The 22,219-nt window shown below is 44.2% G+C and overlaps 1 long non-coding RNA gene across 2 annotated transcripts in view; it reads left to right on the top strand.

Moving 5' to 3' along the window:
• LOC146054254 (uncharacterized) overlaps nt 1-21,284 on the top strand; it is a 61,206-nt gene extending 39,922 nt beyond the window's left edge. The window contains exons 7-9 of one of the 2 annotated variants that reach the window (XR_014468180.1): nt 5,418-5,565; nt 6,509-6,732; nt 20,707-21,284. This is a non-coding gene — a long non-coding RNA (uncharacterized LOC146054254). The remainder of the gene's footprint in view (nt 1-5,417; nt 5,566-6,508; nt 6,733-20,706) is intronic. The other variant, XR_014468179.1, reaches the window with a different exon arrangement.
• The last annotated feature ends 935 nt before the right edge of the window (nt 21,285-22,219 follow it).

Genomic DNA, 22,219 nt, shown 5'->3' with positions numbered 1-22,219 from the left:
TTTGAAGATTTATTTTTCTTTTTTTTGAATGTTTTCATATTCATTCTCATGTGTCGACATGGACACCGATGAAGTGCCACATGTGTTGAACTTTCTGTGTTGATTTTTTCTTGTAGCAATTTTTTTCCAGTGACAACTATGAACTATGTGCACGTCCACCTACACATCATCAACCAATTCTTTGTATAATATATAACACCTGTTCTGTTTCACTGTAGGTGTTTTAAGTCAGACCTTTACCTGCTACTATTACTGTTTATGTAAATGCATTCTGAATGACAGCAACATCCTACCATCCTTCTACACGAATATATAACCAACTAGGTGAATTATCGCGCCCCGTGCCCCCCCCCCCCCCTCCCGCAATTCACGGACCCCCCGATCACTACCCAGCCTCCTTTTTTCCTGTGTCGTGACCTCCGCCAGTGGGAGCCGCTGACTCAGAAACACCCTACTATACTATTGAACACACACACCTAAACAACATGCACACACAGCCCCCCCCCCCACACACACACCCACAAATGTCACTGTACCATCCACACTATCAATGTACATCTTACTCTGTAACCGCTTTTTAATTAAACAAAACAAGACACACCCCCTTCCACATCATATGCTCTCTATTTAACACATTTCACCTATAACTCAAGTTGCAATGCAGGCCATCTTTCATACAATTCTAACCATCTTTCTCATATACAAATGTTCACAAATTAAGGGGGCGCAGCCCCTTACGACGGTGTGATGAGCGCCCGTAGGCAGGGCCGTCTTTTCATATGGGCTTAATGGGCACTTGCCCAGGGGCCCCAGGTGTATAAGGGCCCTATTCTGATAGCTGAGGATCCCCTTTTTCCAGGGATACCAGAATTTTGAAAATCGGCCCTGGGGAACTGGAGATATCCAACTTCAAAGCAGCAGTCCACATCCGACCTGTTAATTACAATTCCCTGTTATATTTCTCAGGTTTTCTCTGACATAGAGTTTTTCTGAGAGTATGGGGGAAATTTACCAATATGAAAAACCTAGTTTTTCGTATTGGTTGTTTCCCTACGACTGCATACGACTGTTTAAGTCGTATGCAAAGTCGTGTTCCGGAGGGGGATTTACAAAGCAGTCAGATACGACTGCTTTGTAACCCTCCGATGGTGTAATGATTCGTATTAGCGGCCGTATATACGGCCGCTAATACGAATTATTTCTAGCAGTCTGCACGGATCAAGTCAGATCCGTGCAGGCTGCAAGGTGTAAAAAAAAAATAGAAAAATAAATAAATTAAAAAAAAAAACGGCGTGGGGTCCCCCCCACAGCCATAACCAGCACCAGGCTGAAGGAGCCGGGGCCGGTAATTAAAAATCAGGGAGCCCGACAAATAGGGGTTCCCCGATTTTTAACAACCAGCCCCAGGCTCCAGGTCCGGGGCTGGTTCCCAAAATACGGGGGACAAAATGAGTAGGGGTCCCCCGTATTTTAAGAACCAGCCCCAGGCACAACCAGCCGGCAGGGTAATGTCACAGCCGGGGGACACTTATAATATAAGGTCCCGCGGCCAAAACATTCTCCCTACCGACCAGTCAGCCTGGCCAGGGGCCCTGGGGGAGTGGGGACCCCCCAATGAAGGGGTCCCCCCCCTCCAGGACTTACCTGACCAGGCTGAAGCCTGGTGCTGTCCTCGATGCCCCTGGGCGGTGGGCATCGAGCTGATAAATGTTGTAAAAAATAGATAAACCATTGTTTTTTACTGTGGCACTACAAGTGCCAGCAAGCCTCCCCAGCAAGCTGGGACTTGGAGAACCACAAGTCCCAGCCTGCTGGGCATTAAAGGGCCCGCTGGCACTTGTAGTTCTACAGTTAAAAAAATAGTGCACAAAACACACTGACACACTTTTAAAATAAAACTTTATTACACACAAAGCCCACACATACTGATACTTACCTATCTTCTTCCCATAGGTCGCCCTGATGTCCTGTGTCGGCGTCTTCTGGTCCTGTGTCGTCTTCTTCCTCCATGTCGACGTCGCTGTCGGCGATGGTGTCCCCGTCCGGATCCGAAGAAATCCATTTGGGAAGCTGTGGAAGGAAACCATACTCACCTGTCCCAGCGCGACGTAGTCCAGGTAAGTGTCTTTGCAAAAAAATAAACCGAAAACCCCGAAACCAAACCGGACACGACGGAGACGCACGGTGTGTTTGTTTACATCGTGCGGCTCCGCCTCCCGAATGCCGCTATTGGCCGCTAGGCCGCAAGGCGGCCAATAGCGGCATTCGGGAGGCGGAGCCGCACGATGTAAACACACCGTGCGTCTCCGTCGTGTCCGGTTTGGTTTCGGGGTTTTCGGTTTATTGTTTTGCAAAGACACTTACCTGGACTACGTCGCGCTGGGACAGGTGAGTATGGTTTCCTTCCACAGCTTCCCAAATGGATTTCTTCGGATCCGGACGGGGACACCATCGCCGACAGCGACGTCGACATGGAGGAAGAAGACGACACAGGACCAGAAGACGCCGACACAGGACATCAGGGCGACCTATGGGAAGAAGATAGGTAAGTATCAGTATGTGTGGGCTTTGTGTGTAATAAAGTTTTATTTTAAAAGTGTGTCAGTGTGTTTTGTGCACTATTTTTTTAACTGTAGAACTACAAGTGCCAGCGGGCCCTTTAATGCCCAGCAGGCTGGGACTTGTGGTTCTCCAAGTCCCAGCTTGCTGGGGAGGCTTGCTGGCACTTGTAGTGCCACAGTAAAAAACAATGGTTTATCTATTTTTTACAACATTTATCAGCTCGATGCCCACCGCCCAGGGGCATCGAGGACAGCACCAGGCTTCAGCCTGGTCAGGTAAGTCCTGGAGGGGGGGGACCCCTTCATTGGGGGGGTCCCCACTCCCCCAGGGCCCCTGGCCAGGCTGACTGGTCGGTAGGGAGAATGTTTTGGCCGCGGGACCTTATATTATAAGTGTCCCCCGGCTGTGACATTACCCTGCCGGCTGGTTGTGCCTGGGGCTGGTTCTTAAAATACGGGGGACCCCTACTCATTTTGTCCCCCGTATTTTGGGAACCAGCCCCGGACCTGGAGCCTGGGGCTGGTTGTTAAAAATCGGGGAACCCCTATTTGTCGGGCTCCCTGATTTTTAATTACCGGCCCCGGCTCCTTCAGCCTGGTGCTGGTTATGGCTGTGGGGGGGACCCCACGCCGTTTTTTTTTTTAATTTATTTATTTTTTTCTATTTTTTTACACTGTAGCCTGCACGGATCTGACTGATCCGTGCAGGCTAAAACGCAAATAGAACAGGAAAATGGTGTTCTATTTTCCTGTCGTATTTGCGTGGGTGTTTCACACCACTAAGCAGCCGTATTGTCAGTACGGCTGCTTAGTAAATCAGAAACCACCATTCTTTTGAATGGTGATTTCTGTCGTATCCTATCGATGGTGTAGGGCATTCGTATTTGTAACTACAAATACGAATGTTCCATCTTTAGGACTACGAATTGTTGTATTTTTTGGGATTGTAAATCCCGAAAATACAAATTCGTAAAAAAAAGGTGTATTTCTCCCTACGAATACACCTTTTTTCTACGAATCCATTTTGGTAAATGTCCCCCTATATTCCAAAACCTGGGACTCTCCCCTTTCTGAAGACACTAGCATGCCCAGAACCAGAGATATCAGCCTTCCAGCAGCCGGTCCCTGCTCCAGCTCCAAACGTCTGGTGTACAGTTTTATATTTTTGTCAATGGATTGCTCTGGCTCCTAAACTCTGATCCCCAAGTCCCCAGAACCTCCTGAAAGTTGGGACTCTAGGTTTTTATACTAGTGAAGGCTAAGAAATCTATTTCCAGATAATGGCGATATCTGCAGTCAACAACCTGCCCTTCCACCGGAAAATGACGAATATTAAGCCCACTCCGTTATCCAACCTTCCCCTGCGTATAAACACCCCCTACCTCCCTGGAAGTCATTTACAAGGGACCCTTCATTCAGCTCAGTGCCCCCTTCCACACGTTAGTGTTCACCCTCCCACCACCTGTGCAGTAAAGGAGTAATTAGCAGAAGTTACTGCTCCAGGTCCTACATGTTGAGTGGAAGATAGAGCACCTCCTGCCACCCGTGGGACATCAAAGCTGCTGCTGCAAGCACCCCCCCACCCCTAGGAGGGGAGAATGGGTAAGGGCCCCAGTGCATTGCTTTGCCCAGGGGCCCACACTGTTGTTAAGATGGCCCTGCCCGTAGGGCGCGATGAATCACCTAGTGTATATATATAATCCTTGTCTATATGACAAATGGATGGCCACCCACGGGGGTAATTATCAATGGTGTGATCAGTGAAAAACCTTGATGGTATGGAATTATAAACAGTGAGCCATCGATGGTTTGCACCCATTGATGGTTGTCCCTTCTGTAGGGAAGAACACCTACTTCCCCCACCATTTTTGACTAACTAGTGTCTTCCCCTTGTTTCTCCTTCCATTCCTCTAATCGTAAAAAGTAATATGTATTTGGTTGTTAACCATCGATGGCTGATGGTTCTCTGCCATCTTTTGCAGAGTCCTTAGCTTAGCACTGCCCCCAATGGGCCGCATCTACCAACAGCAGCTCTCTAGCATCACAAACCATCGATGTTTTGCCTATTTGTAATGTACTTTGTATTGGTAGCTTTGGATCCCTTGGTGCAGCATATAAATAAAGGATGATAATAATAATGCAGCCCATCGATCGCCAACCTTAGCAACGTATGTTTGCGCACGTGTGTGTGGGAATACATACTACAATCTCTACCCCAACTACACGATTAGAATCAGCCTCCTGACATCGCTTACCTGCCCGATGCATCTGGAAGCTTAGTGGATTAACTAGCGCACCTTACTAAGCGCACACAGGTATAGTTCATTACCTGCGTTACAATTGCTGGGGTCTTTATATTATTTATTGACTACTAATTATCTAGCACAATTCTATAGTTATTCTCTAAAGCTGGGTACACAACGCAACAATCCTTATAAAGCGATGGGCCGCTCCGATGTATCACACCTGCGTGCACACTGAACGTCACGGTGTTGTGCCATATAATGTAACATATGTATAATTCAGCTGCACAGTATGAATAAGGGTCCCTAGAGGATGAGGTGGGTCCACTGCGGGGTTCCCTCTGTACCCCTAGAGGCCAGTGCAACCCTAGTCCCTTCTAAGGTGCAGCATCCCAAATGGGACAATGCGACCACGCGGCTTATCAAACTATGATTTGGGAACAGTGTATGACAAATCGAGTAGTGCGTGCACTAGGTTAGTACAATGGGTTACCTTGGTGAGTGATTTAGGAATACATTCTGTTTCTAGGGCTGGGCTGCCTGCTAGATAGGCTGTATGCCCGCCCTTGTCTGTGAGGATTGGACACATGTACACATGACCTGTGATTGACAGAGGAGCCAATCCGCGTGTGCCGCCTCCCAGCTGCCCCGTCTTCCAGATCACAGGACAGTGGACGCGTACTTCCGGGAGCTGCGCCGCCTGGACCACAGGAGGAGACTGGTCAGCCCTGCAGCGCTGCCCTGGTGTGGACCGTCTGGTGGTGAGTACAGTCAGACTGCTGCATGATGTCGCCGGCTACCCCCGCTGCAACCATGTCCTGACTGCCTCTCCTTCCTCCACCCTCCCACGCTGCTGCCTCGGCCTCCCGTTTACTGCTGCACCAGCCGCCCTCCTCCATTTCTACATACAGTATAAGGGTGACATTTTGATGGCTTACAATTTAAGGGGCTGTTGTGATGAAAGACAGTGTGGGGCTGGTGCGATGGTGACAGTGTGGGGCTGTTGCAATGGGGAGACTACAGTGCGGGCTGGAGCAATGGGGAGACTACAGTGTGGAGCAGGTGCAATGGGGAGACTACAGTGTGGGGCTGGTGTGATGGGGACAGTGTGGGGCTGGTGTGATGGGAGACTACAGTGTGGGGCTGGTGCGATGGGGACAGTGTGGGGCTGCTGCGATGGGGGACAGTGTGGGGTAGGTGCAATGGGGTTAGGGTTTTTTTCCTTGAAATGCCGCCTGCCACCGCTGGGAATAAAGAATAATCCGCGTGGCATTATGTGAATTTTGGCTCAATCCGCGTGGCATTATGTGAATTTTGGCTCAATACGTTTGGCATAATGTGTAAGGGGCAAGTATAATGGGGTCTATTATTTTGTTGCAGAATGTGTAGAAGTGGTATATGGTGTGGAACACTACACAAGGCCAATTTTGAGTGTCCACACCCTCTTTTCCTGAGCGCTCGCGCACAAATGTGTTGACACTATTGACACCAAGGTGGGCCTGTGTACTTTAAATGCCAGGACCTATTTTTAATCCCCTTCCCGCCCTTTATCTGCTCTCTGAGCGTGCACACTGGCACCATCTCTTTGCAAGTTTTTGAACAGGATTCTCCTAAACTCACTATGCCGCTATTTTTACATACTGTTGTAGACCAGCATTTTTTTTTTTAAATATGGATGTTTTCCTCCTCTTCCCTCCCCTTCAGGATGCTACTAAAACCTTGCTGCCACTGAGGACCCCCAGGACGTTGCTCAGGACACCGCCCAACATAGACGGGAAGGATACAGGCGGGGAGACAGCTGCCCCAACTCCGCCCCCAGGGCGCTGCGGCAGAGAACACAGCCCAACGCTGCTAGGAACGACGCTGAGGAGGAGAGAGGTGCCCTATCCGACAGATGCTGCAGTACCCCCACCTGCGACCGATTCTATGTGAGTGCACTCTTCGGTCACGACTGGCGAAGAGTATGTCTTGAGGGGGGGAGCGAGGGAGGGGAGAGGAGGTGCAAGATTAATCTGCTTTGGGCTAAGGGAAGAGGTGTGGCATGATGCTAGGTGGTGGGTTGTGATTACATGTAATGGGCATTAAGGGGTTTAGCAGTGGTGTCAAACTCATGGCCCTCCAGCTGTTGTGGAACTACACTTCCCAGCAAGCCCTACCACAGATTTTAGCGATCCATTATATAAAATCTGTGGCAGGGCATGTAGGGATGTGTACTTCCACAACAGCTGTAGGGCCGTGACTTTGACACCACTGGGTTAAGGGGTACTTTTTAAATATGTTATAGGTACACGGTAACATCATAATGTCCCCCCTTCTGTTATTTTGTTTTGCCAGGCGATATCTTCGGTTCCTGGGGGGCTAGAGACACGGGGCTGGGCTCGTTGGAAAGCCCTGATCCTCAGCTACAAAATAAATGACAGGGGGCACGTGCCCGGGTGCCCCCCCCCCCCCCTGAATCCGCCACTGAATGTGTGTGTGTGTGGTAGGGATTAGATTGTAAGCTCCACTGGGGCAGGGACTGATGTGAATGTTCAAGTATTCTCTGTAAAGCGCTGTGAAATATGTGTGTGCTATATAAGAAACTGTTAATAAATAAATAAATAAACCTATGGGCGTGTCTATGCCTAAATGCTTCTTGTGAGATATTTCTATAGAACATTAAGTCTATAGAATTTTTGAAAGGTTTTTTTTTTTTTAACCCCTTCATGACAGAGCCAGTTTTTGCCTTCCTGACAGAGCCCTTTTTTTCAAATCTGGCATGTATCACTTAAGTGGGGATAACTTTTTTTTGCTTTTACTTATCCCAGTGATTTTGAGATTGTTTTCTCGTGACACATTGTACTTCAAGTTAGTGGTAAATTTTCATCGATACAGTCTGTGTTTTTTTGTGAAAAATACCAAAATGTCGTAAAAAAATGGAAAATTTTGCGATTTGCAAAATGTTAAATTTTCTGCTTGTGAGACAAATAATCTTACCACTCAAAATAGTGAATAACTAACATAGACCATATGTCTACTTTATGTTGCCATCATTATTTCAACCTCATTTTCATTTTTTTGGACACTAGGAGGCTTAAAATATGAATAGCAAATTCTCAAATTTTCAAGAAAATTTCAAACTCTGATTTTTTTAGGGACCAGGTCAGTTATGATGTGACTTTGAGTGACTTGTATGTGAGACACCCCCATAAATGATGCCATTTCAAAAACTGCACCCCTCACAGTATTCAAAACAGCATTTTGGAAGTTTGTTAACCCTTTAGGTGTTTCACAGGAATTAAAAGAAAGTGTAGGTGAAATTTCAAAATTTCATTTTTTTTGCAGATTTGCAATTTTAATACATTTTTCTAAGGAACACAGTAGATTTTACTAGAGAAATGTGACTAAAAATTGATTCCCCCAATATTTTGGTTTTCATAAATATCCTATATGTGGCCCTAGTGTGCACGGTGACCAAACCACAGGCTTCATAATAGAAGGAGCACCTACTTGATTTTGGAGCCTCCTTTTTATGAGATTATTTTTTAGGCACCATGTAGGTTTCTAGGCACCATAAGATGCTAAAAGTTAGGTACCCCCCCACAAGTGACCCCATTTTGCAAACTACACCCTTCAGGGAATTCATCTAGGGGTATAGTGTACATTTCAAACCCCCAGGGGTTTCACCAATTGTGGTACAACTGGGCAGTGAAAATGAAAAAAATTAATTTTTCATTTTCACAGCTCAGTTGTATCAAAATTGGTGAAACCCCGGGGGGTTTGAAATGTACACTATACCCCTTGATGAATTCCCTGAAGGGTGTAGTTTGCAAAATGGGGTCACTTGTGGGGGGGTTCCACTGTATGGGTGTTTCGGGGGTCATTCAACCAGAATCTGTGCTGCAAAATCCAAAAATCACTCCTTCCCTTCTGAGTCCTGCCATGCACCCAACTGGTATTTTTTGGTCACACATGAGGCATTGCCATACTCGGGAGAAATTGGGGCACAGATTTTGGGGTGCTTTGTCTCCTTCATTCCTTGTGAAAATGAAAAATTTTGAGCCAGATCTGCATTTTTGTGTAAAAAAATGTAATTTTTTACAGAAAAATGCAGTTCTGGCTCAAAATTTTTTATTTTCACAAGGAATGAAGGAGACAAAGCACCCCAAAATCTGTGCCCCAATTTCTCCCGAGTACGGCAATGCCTCACGTGTGACCAAAAAATACCAGTTGGGTGCATGGCAGGACTCAGAAGGGAAGGAGTGATTTTTGGTGGTGGAATGAATGGTGGGTGCTATGTCGCATTAGCAAGACCCCCGAAGCACCAATACAGTGGAACCCCCCCACAAGTGACCCCATTTTAGTCACCAGCTTTGGGAGGGGGGCTGGCGCTGCGGCTGGCGGGGGGGTGGGAGGGGTGCTGGTGCTGCGGCAGCCGGGTGGGTGGGAGGGAGGGGGGCTGCCGGGTGGGAGGGGGGGGGGGGGGGCTGGCGATCGGTGGTAATCGGTGCGGTATATACACACACACACACACACACATATATATATATATATATGTGTGTATATATATATATATATATATATACAAATATATATACACACACATATATATATATATATATATATAGTTCCAGGTATAGACCGCACTCTCACTAACGATTGAGATGTCACGGGGTGCCAGATAAAGGAGATGCGTGTGAAACGTATGTCCAATTATAATCCGGGGTGTATCTACACCTATATCGGTGTAGAATATCCAGCACTCTCCCAAGTATGAATTCCAAACAAGTTGGTAAAATCCAAATAGAAAAAGTTTATTCAATTTGCACACGATGTCACGTAGATAAGTTCACACGTGTTTTGTAGAACATGCCCCGACGTTTCGATCCCACTAGAGGGGATCTTTCTCAAGAGGCCTACAATACACAGTGAAGGTAACTTATCAATAAATATTATCATAGAAACATTTTTCAAAAGAAAAAGATAAATGTACATATAGTCACAATTATGCAAAAGAACAAGAGATATCTTACTTTAGGTTCAATAGTGCAATGAAATCAACGTAGAATCAAGGGGAAAACCCTGGGTAACCGGAGCAGCTGCTACATGATGCTGCCCGGGCCCAGCTATTTATTCACTCTGAAAGTTAATGCAGCACACGGACGCAGCGTCCGCGTGCTGACAGCGCTACTTCCGGGACCGGAAGTTCGGGACCGGAAGTTGACGTGCGGTGACCCGCACTGCTGGAACGCACGGCTACCCGTCGCTGACGGGGGCCGTGTGTGCGCTCTGAGAACAAGTTTCTCAGCAACGATATTAAGGTGGCTCTAGACAATATAGATGGTATGAGGAGCACTATGATTTTGGATATGCGCTGTGGATCTTTATGTCAAAAAAAGGGGGGTATATTGGTGTCCTTAAAGTGGTGGACTAATATAACAGAGTAAAAAGCTGGGGGCGGTATAAAAATAAGAGCCTAGTGTTATCATTCAAACAATGTGAAAATGTTCTCATTAGAGATATAATTATAGACAATTTACTGGCTAATATTTGGTTGAACTGTTGCTGGAGAAAAACGTAATTTTTAATAAAGATAATATTAATGTATTTATTGTTTATGTCATTTTTTATTTTTTATTTATTATTTATTTTTTATTTTTATTTTATTTTCTTGGCTTTATTGTTCTAATTACAGAGGGAGAGTCATTAGTATCCCAGTGTACGCTGTGAAAAAATAACAAAAAAAAAAAAAAAACATTTTTAGCATATATATACACACACAAAGAACATGTTTCTATATTAAGAAACTATTTGTATATATATATACATTTTTGCATATATCCTCATATATATCTTTTAACTTCTTCTAGCTCAAAAAGACCCAATAAGGGAATTCTTGTGAACCAATCACTACAAGGGTATAATCAAGATGAATAATTAGTTTGTTTTGGAACTATTTATGAGAAAAGGACAGTTATTCTCAAAAAAACTTCCTATGGTACAGTAACCTGTCTATGACAGAAAAAATGGAAAGAGGGATATTTGCAAAAAAAAAAATTTTTGATAAGGGAATTCCTCAGCGTTATACCTAGAGAGGATTTAGTATATACATATAGATCAGAAAAAACAGAAAAAACAGAACAACACTGAAAAAAGTCCATAGTATGATGGCATTATTTTAAGAAAATATTGTAAGGATTGTTCTCGTTAAGGCCCCTCGGGGCAAGTGTCCCAAGTTGATGGATCCACTTGCTTTCTCTCTTCTTGAGTAGCAGGCCACGATCCCCTCCGCGGATAGGTGGTGGTATCCAATCTATCAATCGGCAACGGAGTGTAGATACCTGGTGGCCGGCTTGTAAGAAGTGACGGGGTATCGGAAGGTCAGCTTTACCTGTCTCTAAAGCTGTTCTCACTGATTTTCGGTGATTGGCCATGCGTTCACGGAATTTCCTAGATGTCATCCCGACATATGCCAGTCCGCATGGGCAATTCAATAAATATACGACATAGTCCATCTGGCAATGGAGTCGGTGTCTAATCTTTATGGCTTTACCAGAGTGTGGATGAGGGAATGTTGTCCCTGAGATCAGACTGTTACAGGTGGTGCACCCTGTGCAGCGAAAACAGCCTGGTCTTCTGGAATGTAGCCAGGTGGTATTTTGCTCCAAATTCGGAGTGGCCATTGGTCGCATGAGAAGCTCTTTTAGGTTTGGACCTTTCTTATAGGCCATCATTGGGGGTCCAAATCTCTGGAGTTTTAGAGTGTGATCCGTGGCTACAATTGGCCAATGCTTCTTAATGCTCTTTTGGATGTTAGCTGAAGTGTGGTCATACTTGTTCACATAAATCATCCTGGGTGACGCTTTCTGCTGTTCAATTTGTGTTGGAGCAAGTTGTTTTGTTATTATATTATGTCTGGCTTTGCGTAAACATCTTTTCAATGTGGTTTTGGCGTAGCCTCGTTCGATAAATCTATCCGTCATTTCTGCCAGTTGTCTTTCCATTATTATGGGCACAGTGTTATTTCTAATCACCCTCATATACTGCGAAATGGGGAGATTTTCCTTCAAAGTAGGAGGATGCTGACTTTCTACAGAAAGCAAAGTGTTGCGATCTGTCGATTTCCGAAACACACTCGTCTGTAAAGTGCCATTGGAGAGGGTCACAGTGATGTCCAGGAAATTTATTGATTTAGAGTCGATCACATGGGTCAATCTAATTGGGCCATTGATATTATTAAGCTCGAACAACATTTCCTGGAAGATTTCAATTGAACCGGACCAAACGAGGAAGATATCGTCTATAAACCTTTTATAGTATCTGATATACTTCTGATATTTCGCCAGTATGTTCGTATTTTCGTAGTCACACATATAGAGACCCGCATATGCTGGGGCTAGATTAGAGCCCATAGCGGTGCCAGACACTTGGACGTAGTATTTCCCGTTATACAAAAAGTGATTACAGGTGAGTATAAGCCTTGCTAGATCGACCAGAAAGGCTGTTGGTGGTACACACTTAGGTCTTGTATCATGATACAAGACCTAAGTGTGTACCACCAACAGCCTTTCTGGTCGATCTAGCAAGGCTTATACTCACCTGTAATCACTTTTTGTATAACGGGAAATACTACGTCCAAGTGTCTGGCACCGCTATGGGCTCTAATCTAGCCCCAGCATATACTATAAAAGGTTTATAGACGATATCTTCCTCGTTTGGTCCGGTTCAATTGAAATCTTCCAGGAAATGTTGTTCGAGCTTAATAATATCAATGGCCCAATTAGATTGACCCATGTGATCGACTCTAAATCAATAAATTTCCTGGACATCACTGTGACCCTCTCCAATGGCACTTTACAGACGAGTGTGTTTCGGAAATCGACAGATCGCAACACTTTGCTTTCTGTAGAAAGTCAGCATCCTCCTACTTTGAAGGAAAATCTCCCCATTTCGCAGTATATGAGGGTGATTAGAAATAACACTGTGCCCATAATAATGGAAAGACAACTGGCAGAAATGACGGATAGATTTATCGAACGAGGCTACGCCAAAACCACATTGAAAAGATGTTTACGCAAAGCCAGACATAATATAATAACAAAACAACTTGCTCCAACACAAATTGAACAGCAGAAAGCGTCACCCAGGATGATTTATGTGAACAAGTATGACCACACTTCAGCTAACATCCAAAAGAGCATTAAGAAGCATTGGCCAATTGTAGCCACGGATCACACTCTAAAACTCCAGAGATTTGGACCCCCAATGATGGCCTATAAGAAAGGTCCAAACCTAAAAGAGCTTCTCATGCGACCAATGGCCACTCCGAATTTGGAGCAAAATACCACCTGGCTACATTCCAGAAGACCAGGCTGTTTTCGCTGCACAGGGTGCACCACCTGTAACAGTCTGATCTCAGGGACAACATTCCCTCATCCACACTCTGGTAAAGCCATAAAGATTAGACACCGACTCCATTGCCAGATGGACTATGTCGTATATTTATTGAATTGCCCATGCGGACTGGCATATGTCGGGATGACATCTAGGAAATTCCGTGAACGCATGGCCAATCACCGAAAATCAGTGAGAACAGCTTTAGAGACAGGTAAAGCTGACCTTCCGATACCCCGTCACTTCTTACAAGCCGGCCACCAGGTATCTACACTCCGTTGCCGATTGATAGATTGGATACCACCACCTATCCGCGGAGGGGATCGTGGCCTGCTACTCAAGAAGAGAGAAAGCAAGTGGATCCATCAACTTGGGACACTTGCCCCGAGGGGCCTTAACGAGAACAATCCTTACAATATTTTCTTAAAATAATGCCATCATACTATGGACTTTTTTCAGTGTTGTTCTGTTTTTTCTGTTTTTTCTGTTTTTTCTGTTTTTTCTGTTTTTTCTGATCTATATGTATATACTAAATCCTCTCTAGGTATAACGCTGAGGAATTCCCTTATCAAAAATTTTTTTTGCAAATATCCCTCTTTCCATTTTTTCTGTCATAGACAGGTTACTGTACCATAGGAAGTTTTTTTGAGAATAACTGTCCTTTTCTCATAAATAGTTCCAAAACAAACTAATTATTCATCTTGATTATACCCTTGTAGTGATTGGTTCACAAGAATTCCCTTATTGGGTCTTTTTGAGCTAGAAGAAGTTAAAAGATATATATGAGGATATATGCAAAAATGTATATATATATATACAAATAGTTTCTTAATATAGAAACATGTTCTTTGTGTGTGTATATATATGCTAAAAATGTTTTTTTTTGTTTTTTTTTTTTTTTTTGTTATTTTTTCACAGCGTACACTGGGATACTAATGACTCTCCCTCTGTAATTAGAACAATAAAGCCAAGAAAATAAAATAAAAATAAAAAATAAATAATAAATAAAAAATAAAAAATGACATAAACAACAAATACATTAATATTATCTTTATTAAAAATTACGTTTTTCTCCAGCAACAGTTCAACCAAATATTAGCCAGTAAATTGTCTATAATTATATCTCTAATGAGAACATTTTCACATTGTTTGAATGATAACACTAGGCTCTTATTTTTATACCGCCCCCAGCTTTTTACTCTGTTATATTAGTCCACCACTTTAAGGACACCAATATACCCCCCTTTTTTTGACATAAAGATCCACAGCGCATATCCAAAATCATAGTGCTCCTCATACCATCTATATTGTCTAGAGCCACCTTAATATCGTTGCTGAGAAACTTGTTCTCAGAGCGCACACACGGCCCCCGTCAGCGACGGGTAGCCGTGCGTTCCAGCAGTGCGGGTCACCGCACGTCAACTTCCGGTCCCGAACTTCCGGTCCCGGAAGTAGCGCTGTCAGCACGCGGACGCTGCGTCCGTGTGCTGCATTAACTTTCAGAGTGAATAAATAGCTGGGCCCGGGCAGCATCATGTAGCAGCTGCTCCGGTTACCCAGGGTTTTCCCCTTGATTCTACGTTGATTTCATTGCACTATTGAACCTAAAGTAAGATATCTCTTGTTCTTTTGCATAATTGTGACTATATGTACATTTATCTTTTTCTTTTGAAAAATGTTTCTATGATAATATTTATTGATAAGTTACCTTCACTGTGTATTGTAGGCCTCTTGAGAAAGATCCCCTCTAGTGGGATCGAAACGTCGGGGCATGTTCTACAAAACACGTGTGAACTTATCTACGTGACATCGTGTGCAAATTGAATAAACTTTTTCTATTTGGATTTTACCAACTTGTTTGGAATTCATACTTGGGAGAGTGCTGGATATTCTACACCGATATAGGTGTAGATACACCCCGGATTATATATATATATATATATGTGTGTGTATATATATATATATATATATATATATATATATATATATATATATAATATATTTTTTCAGTGCATACTGTACATTTAATTTTTAACTTTTTCTGCAGCTTGATGCTGCTGCTGCGGGGGGGAGGGGGGAGGAGGGCAGCGCTGCGTGCGCTCCAGACGCTCCGGGGGAGCCGGGGGGAGCTGCTGCTGCTGCCGGGTGAGTGCCCGGCGGGTTCGAGGGGGGGCTGCACATCGGTGGTGATCGGTGCTGTACTTGACAGCACCGATCACCAGTGAATCCCTGTGTTACCGAGCGGCTTAGCCGCCGGTAACACAGGAAACGCTGTGAATGGCTGTTCAGATTTGAACAGCCAATCACAGCGATCGCCGACCGGGGGGGGCACCCCTGCCCCCCCTGGGCGGCGAGGGGGGATGTCTGCTGTCAGGGACAGCAGACATCACCTAACTGTCACTGCGTCTCTAGACGCAGTGACAGTTAGAAGTCATGACGTATATATACGTCATGTGTCGGGAAGTACTTCCCGACCATGACGTATATATACGTCAAATGTCGTGAAGGGGTTAAAGAATGATTTTTAATTTCAAAGCATCATATAGATAGAACCATACATTGCCTGAATAAAAGTATGCAGACTTCCAGCAACAGTACAGAAAACTAAATGTAGAGGGTGATTCAGACCTGCTTGATTGGCTGCAAGTAACTTTTTCGGTACATCTTTCTAGTATGGCGTAGGACAGTGGTTCCCAAACTTTTTTTAAATCCCAACACCCAAGAGCAGTGGTTCTCAACCTCGGTCATCAGGACTCCCCAACAGTGTACATTTTCCAGGCCTCCATGCAGGATCACAGGTGAAATACTTTGCTCCACCTGTGATCTTTTAAAATGTGTCAGTGAATAATGAGTGCACCTGCCGGGTGACCTGGAAAACGCAGACTGTTGGGGGGTCCTGAGGACCGAGGTTGGGACCCACAGACCTAGAGAGAGTATCAGAATTTTTTTCACAGCAGCACTAGGCTAAAAGTTTCTTTATTGAAAAATGCCAAAAAAATATATATTTAGTTGATTGTTTATATCGTACTTAAAAGTAATTATGTGGTGAGGCAAGTGATTCACTTCTGTTATCACATATTTTACGATTGGCAGCCACCAGCACTGATTTTGCCTATTATTTTGACCATATTTATAATTACATGACCAGATTAATGTTTTATTCTCAAGACACTGTTATAAATACTCGCAGAGGTTTTCTCAATGCCACAAATCCTTTTCCAGGATGAGCTGAATTAAAACAGTAATAAAACCCACAATAAATATGACTGTTTGTTTTAGAGCAGTATTGGAGTTTAGGGGATTTACTAGTATCAGGGTAGAACAGAAAGCAGTTTATTAACCCCTGGGGTCAGTGTGATACTGACAGGTGTCACAACTGAAGATGTACTGTAACAAGAGACTGTTTAGAATTGGTAACGGTGAGCTGCGGTTATACAGTAGTGAAGAGTTTTCTCCTTCATCCACTAGGTGGCACTGGAGTTACAGTGGGGAATAGAGGGCGACCACTAGGAGCATGGGCACTTTAAGAAATTTACAAGTGTGGCTGACTCCTCCCCTCTACTTCCCCATCCCAGGCAGTCTTAGAATGTGAAAGAAGAGGGTGAACCTCAAAGTCAATTAAAGCTGCTGTATGAGGGAGGGTGTAAGTCTCCCCGTAGAGAATATAGAGCAAAAAAAGGGGGGTTATACGAATCAGAAACCTTTTTTCCCATAGTACTTGATCCATCTGATGACCCAGCTCTTATCACTCTACATGAACTTTTACTTGAAAATCAAATAGAAACTGGTAACCTACCCACAACTAAGATATACGACACATCCACTTTTAAAAGGAAGTCGGAATTTTTTCCAATTTCGGCAAAGAGTGCGAACATAGAAACCTTTTATAAAGTCACCCTTTCAGACTTTAACGACTTGTGTAAACAAAAACCCTCCAAAACACGTCAGAATACCAATCTCTCTCGAGCTGAGAGAAGAGCTTTAAAACAATTGACTGCAGACACTTCCATTATCATCAAGGAGGCAGATAAAGGGGGGGGTCTGGTGATCCAGGACAGAAAAGAATACTTACGAGAGGCATCCAATCAATTGGGTGATAGTACATTTTACCAAGTTCTCAGTTCTGATCCTACCCCAACTTTTCTTATTGAATTCAAGAAACTTCTAGACGGAGCCCTTACCAAGGATATTATTTCTAAAGACACATGGCACTTTCTCTACACTCCCCATCCCATCACACCCACCTATTATCACCTCCCTAAAATCCACAAATCACTTTCCTCACCCCCAGGTCGCCCTATTATTTCGGGTATAGGTTCACTCACCACTAACCTATCACATTATGTGGATTTCTTTTTACAACCGCTAGTTCCTGCGCTCAGGTCACATCTGAAAGATACTACTCATTTCCTTCAGCGAATTAGGAACATAATGTGGAAGGACACGTATGCCTTCATGACTTTAGATGTAAAATCCTTATACACCAACATACCTCATGACCTTGGCATTAAACATCTGACCAATAAGCTATTGAGAGATAGTGACCTGACGCAGGAACAGCAATCTTTTATTATTTCTGCAATTCTTTTTATCCTCACCCACAATTATTTTTTGTTCTCCAACACACATTATCTCCAGGTGATGGGTACGGCCATGGGAACCAGGTTTGCGCCGAGTTATGCCAACCTATACATGGGTGAGTTCGAGGACACCCATGTGTGGGGCGGCGACTTTGGCGCGAACCTGGTTTTCTATGGCCGGTACATAGACGATCTTTTTATTATTTGGGATGGAGATCTGAACTCAGCACAACACTTTGTCACTTCACTCAATCAAAATTCCTTTAATCTTTCCTTCACTTCACATTTTGACCCCACGCATATTGATTTTTTGGACATCTCACTCACTATTTCAAACTCACAGATCACTACTGCAAACTACACTAAATCTGTTGATACTCATTCCTACCTACACTATAATAGTGCCCACCATAAAACATGGAAAACTAATATACCGAAAGGACAGCTCATGCGCATACGCAGAAATTGTTCATCTATACACACTTTCAATATACAAGCCTCTGAAATTATAGATTCTTTTAGACAAAGAGGATACCCAGACCCCCTCCTACAAGATGCCCTCAGGACAGTACAGGAGATGGATAGAGAGAGCCTCCTTACAAACACTCTTAAAGAGCCCTCAGACAAAAACCATGAGATGGCCTTTATCTGCAAATACAATAATGCACACTCTCAGATAAAACAGATAATCAACAAAAACTATAATATTCTCAAACATGACAGAATTTTAAAAGATATATTACCAGATAGACCATCAGTCATATACAAGAAAAACAGATCACTCAAAACCATTCTAGCACCGAGTTTTTTGAAAACTGCAAAAACAGACAAAGGGATAGACGATGGGGACAATTCCACCAACCCCACCCCAGAACCATGGCTAATAAGTAGACCAGTAGGCTTCCACAAATGCGGAAAAAACAGGTGCACCATGTGCAGTCACATGGCTAGAAAAACCACAGAAGTCCTCGTAGAGGGTGAGAGCCTCCCAATCAGACATTTTATCAACTGTGACACGAGCTATGTGATCTATCTTTTAACTTGCACATGTGGTCTAAGATATGTGGGCCGCACTACTCGCCCCTTGAAAGTACGTTTCATGGAACACCGCCGCAATATCATGAAAGGCCTTATATGTCATAGCGTCCCCAGACACTTCCTACAATCCCACAATAAGGATCCCAAAGATCTTCACATAATAGGACTCGAATACATCCCCGTGTCATCCAGAGGGGGTGATCGATACAAAACCTTGTGTCGACAAGAAGTATACTGGACATTCAAACTCAAGAGTCTACACCCAGATGGTCTGAATGAGGCCCTAGAACTTAATAGTGTATTATAAGCATACGGCACTAATATCCTTCTCTTTTTCCTCCCACCCCCCCCCCCCCCTCTTTTTATAAATAACCATACATCATTTGATATTGCCAAATAGACATCTATTATATGGATGACAGAACTCCAATATGTACCTGTCTTTATTTTCTATAAATGAACACCTACTATCTCTTCTCTTTCCACTCTGTCAATCTTCATCTCCCCCTCCCCCGCCTCCCCCCCCCCCTTTTTTTTGAGTATATTATATACATACTTATCAGTATAAACATACATATGTAATCTTTTCCATACTGCCCATAGGGTAGAGTTAGACTATTGCGGTTAATTTTTCCCATATGTAGGCTGTAGGAATTTTTTCTATGTATAAACATCATCTTCACTACTGGATTGTCTGAGAATGAACGGATTCCTCCCTTCCGTTTCCCACAAGTTCCCATCTTAAAAATATGATACACTATCTTCGACACCTTGTCTCTTATATATATGTAAATTCCTAGGGTCCACGTGGTAAAAAGACAAAAGACAAAAAACAAAAAGTAAAAAGAGGAGAGTACTGTAGTATTTGTACATACATCCTCCTTATGGATGTATGTAGCTATATATATTCCCCTTTTCTATATATCATCTTTATTATACTTACCGGTCTGTATATATATGTTTATATATATGTAAATGGTACACAATAAATATCTGCCTCTAATGTCCTATATTTGGTTAATTCCACTCTCTTTTTGTCAGCTCTCCCACATCTGCACCAGACCATATATGACTGGTCAATCCTAATGTGCAAATAACTGTTGAATATAAATATTATCATTATATTCTCTCTGTCTAGAGTTTTTCGCTTTGATATTTGAACTAATAATATAATTGTGATGATTTCCATGCTGATATTATAAGTTGCTTCTAGTCATCTCATGGGTTAAATCCGCTGTACAGATCCAAAATATACCTGCTTGCCATCACTTAATATGGCGCCTAACTATTTCCGCCCTCTCTGACTTGTAACAACAAACAGTATTGAATGGTGGTCGCCCTATACAGCGAACATAACGATCTTCCAGCATCCAAAATGGCACTGGATGTTCTTCCGCCCACTCTATAATGCGCTCTGATGATCTCTGACGCCGCCAACTATAGCGCACGTCACTTCCGCCAACCGGCTTCTGTCCATATGCCAACCAGCTGAGACGTCACTTCCGTCTTCAGGCAATGATGCCGCAGCGCATATTAAGTCTCCCTGTACATTGCAGGACAGCGCTTTACAGCGCATTACACCAGCGCCTATAAATAGATCATTGTCTCCACTTATCCTGTCCATTTGAAAATGCTGGTAGATCGCTCAGGGAATAAATGTATCTGTGTACAGTCACGTGATAGGTCCCGATCACGTGACCCTACAACTTTATTGAACACTTTCACCTGAACAAAATATATTTGTACCTTTATTACCTATGTCTGGTTTTATTCTACATGTATTGAAGCTTTCTCCTGTGCTCCTTACAATGACCTTGTACTTTAATATTAATATATGTTGTTTTTTCCATTTTTCTGTGTTTTAATTATCTGGTCACGTGACCATTCCAAACACTCCCCCAATTGACCCAGTGGGTATATATACAGCTTCCTGTCACATCCTGTCACCACTGCTCCTGATGAAGACGTCCTGAACGTCGAAACGCGTTGAGCCAAGCCACATCCAAGATCCTGAGATCCATCCAAGTTTATTCCTTGACTTGGACAACCCAATAGCCTGAACCACCTTGCACCAGGCTCCAGCACAACAAACCGATTCCGGACCAGCTAACACCATCTTGGGCGGTCAGCCCCCTTCTCCCTGGGCAGTGATCCACAGTGGCGCTATACCATCCTTCACCACCACTCCTGCCTCATTTCCATCGGAGAACCAGGTCCACACCTCCCGGACAGAGATTCACGGCGGTGGCCATTCCATCTCCCACCCACCATTCCTGTTCAATCAACATCTGGAGGCAGTTGGACCCACTAGCTGGGAATTAACCGGTACAGTCTCAGGTTCCCAGATGAGATCCTGATACTTCCCAATCCATCGGTGGTAACTATAACCATATATTGGCATACGAACTGTCTTCATCATTTTTTTTGGAGCTTAGTGCAAGCAATAATTCCATTTTTCATCTTCTTTACCCCTGCCCCATTTTTTAATACATTGCGCAATTTTTTTAATATATGAATTTTTTTCTTAGAGAGTACTCTCTTCATTGTTATACTGTACAATAAATGTATTTTGTATTTTCATAAACCAAGTGTCTAATCATCATCATTCAGAAAAACCCAGCGCTGTATAACCCCCCTTTTTTAGTCTTAGAATGTGCCCGGGGAGCTGGGTGCAACAGTTTTGTCCTCTTAGGGCAAATAGAAATTTTTATTTCATTTATGTTTGTTTTTACACCTTTTTACATTGAGGACAGACAGGCAGCTTCTGCCGACTGCCTGTCTGCGTCGCGGGAGCTGCCGGGCGGACCCCAGCGCCACTGCTCGCGGTCTGCGCGGGGGTCCCCGGCTCCTGGGACCGCCGTCCCAGAGTGACTGGACGCCGCTGCATGCGGCCGCGCCTCAGTCCGCACAGCCTCACCGCCGCCGGCCAGCAGGCAGGGTATGTATATCCCGGCTCCCCGCTAGCAGGGGAGTCCGGGCAATGGGCGGTGTAAACAGCGCGTCTTTTTCCTGAAAAGCGCGCCATAGAAGCTGCCGGGGGGACCCCATCGCCACTGCTTGCGGTTTGCGCCAGGGTCCCCGGCTCCTGAGACCTCTGTCCCAGAGTGATGCAGCTTGCGTCACGATCCCTACTCGGAGCTAACCGGGTGGGGAGCGTACAGCGGGGTTTGCTCCCAGTGACCAGGTGCTTCCCCAGCTAAAACGCAGCTTGGGCGGCCATTTTAATATGCTTGGCCCCCATGCATGCTGCTGGAGGCTCCTGACTGCTGCTGCTAGGGAGTCCTGTGCTCCAGCATGTCCTAGTCTCCCAGTAACTGCATCTATAGCTGCAGCTGCTCCCCCAAGTTCTGGGATATCAGACAGTGGGGTTTAGAGCATGGTAGGACAGTATTGGGCTGTATGTAAATTAGGTCATAGCACCCCT

This window comes from Crinia signifera, unplaced genomic scaffold, assembly GCF_055691185.1.
Source record: "Crinia signifera unplaced genomic scaffold, ASM5569118v1 HAP2_SCAFFOLD_226, whole genome shotgun sequence".
NCBI lineage: Eukaryota > Metazoa > Chordata > Amphibia > Anura > Myobatrachidae > Crinia > Crinia signifera.
Note: the sequence above shows the minus strand (reverse complement) of the source record. Positions and strands in the feature narration are given on the sequence as shown.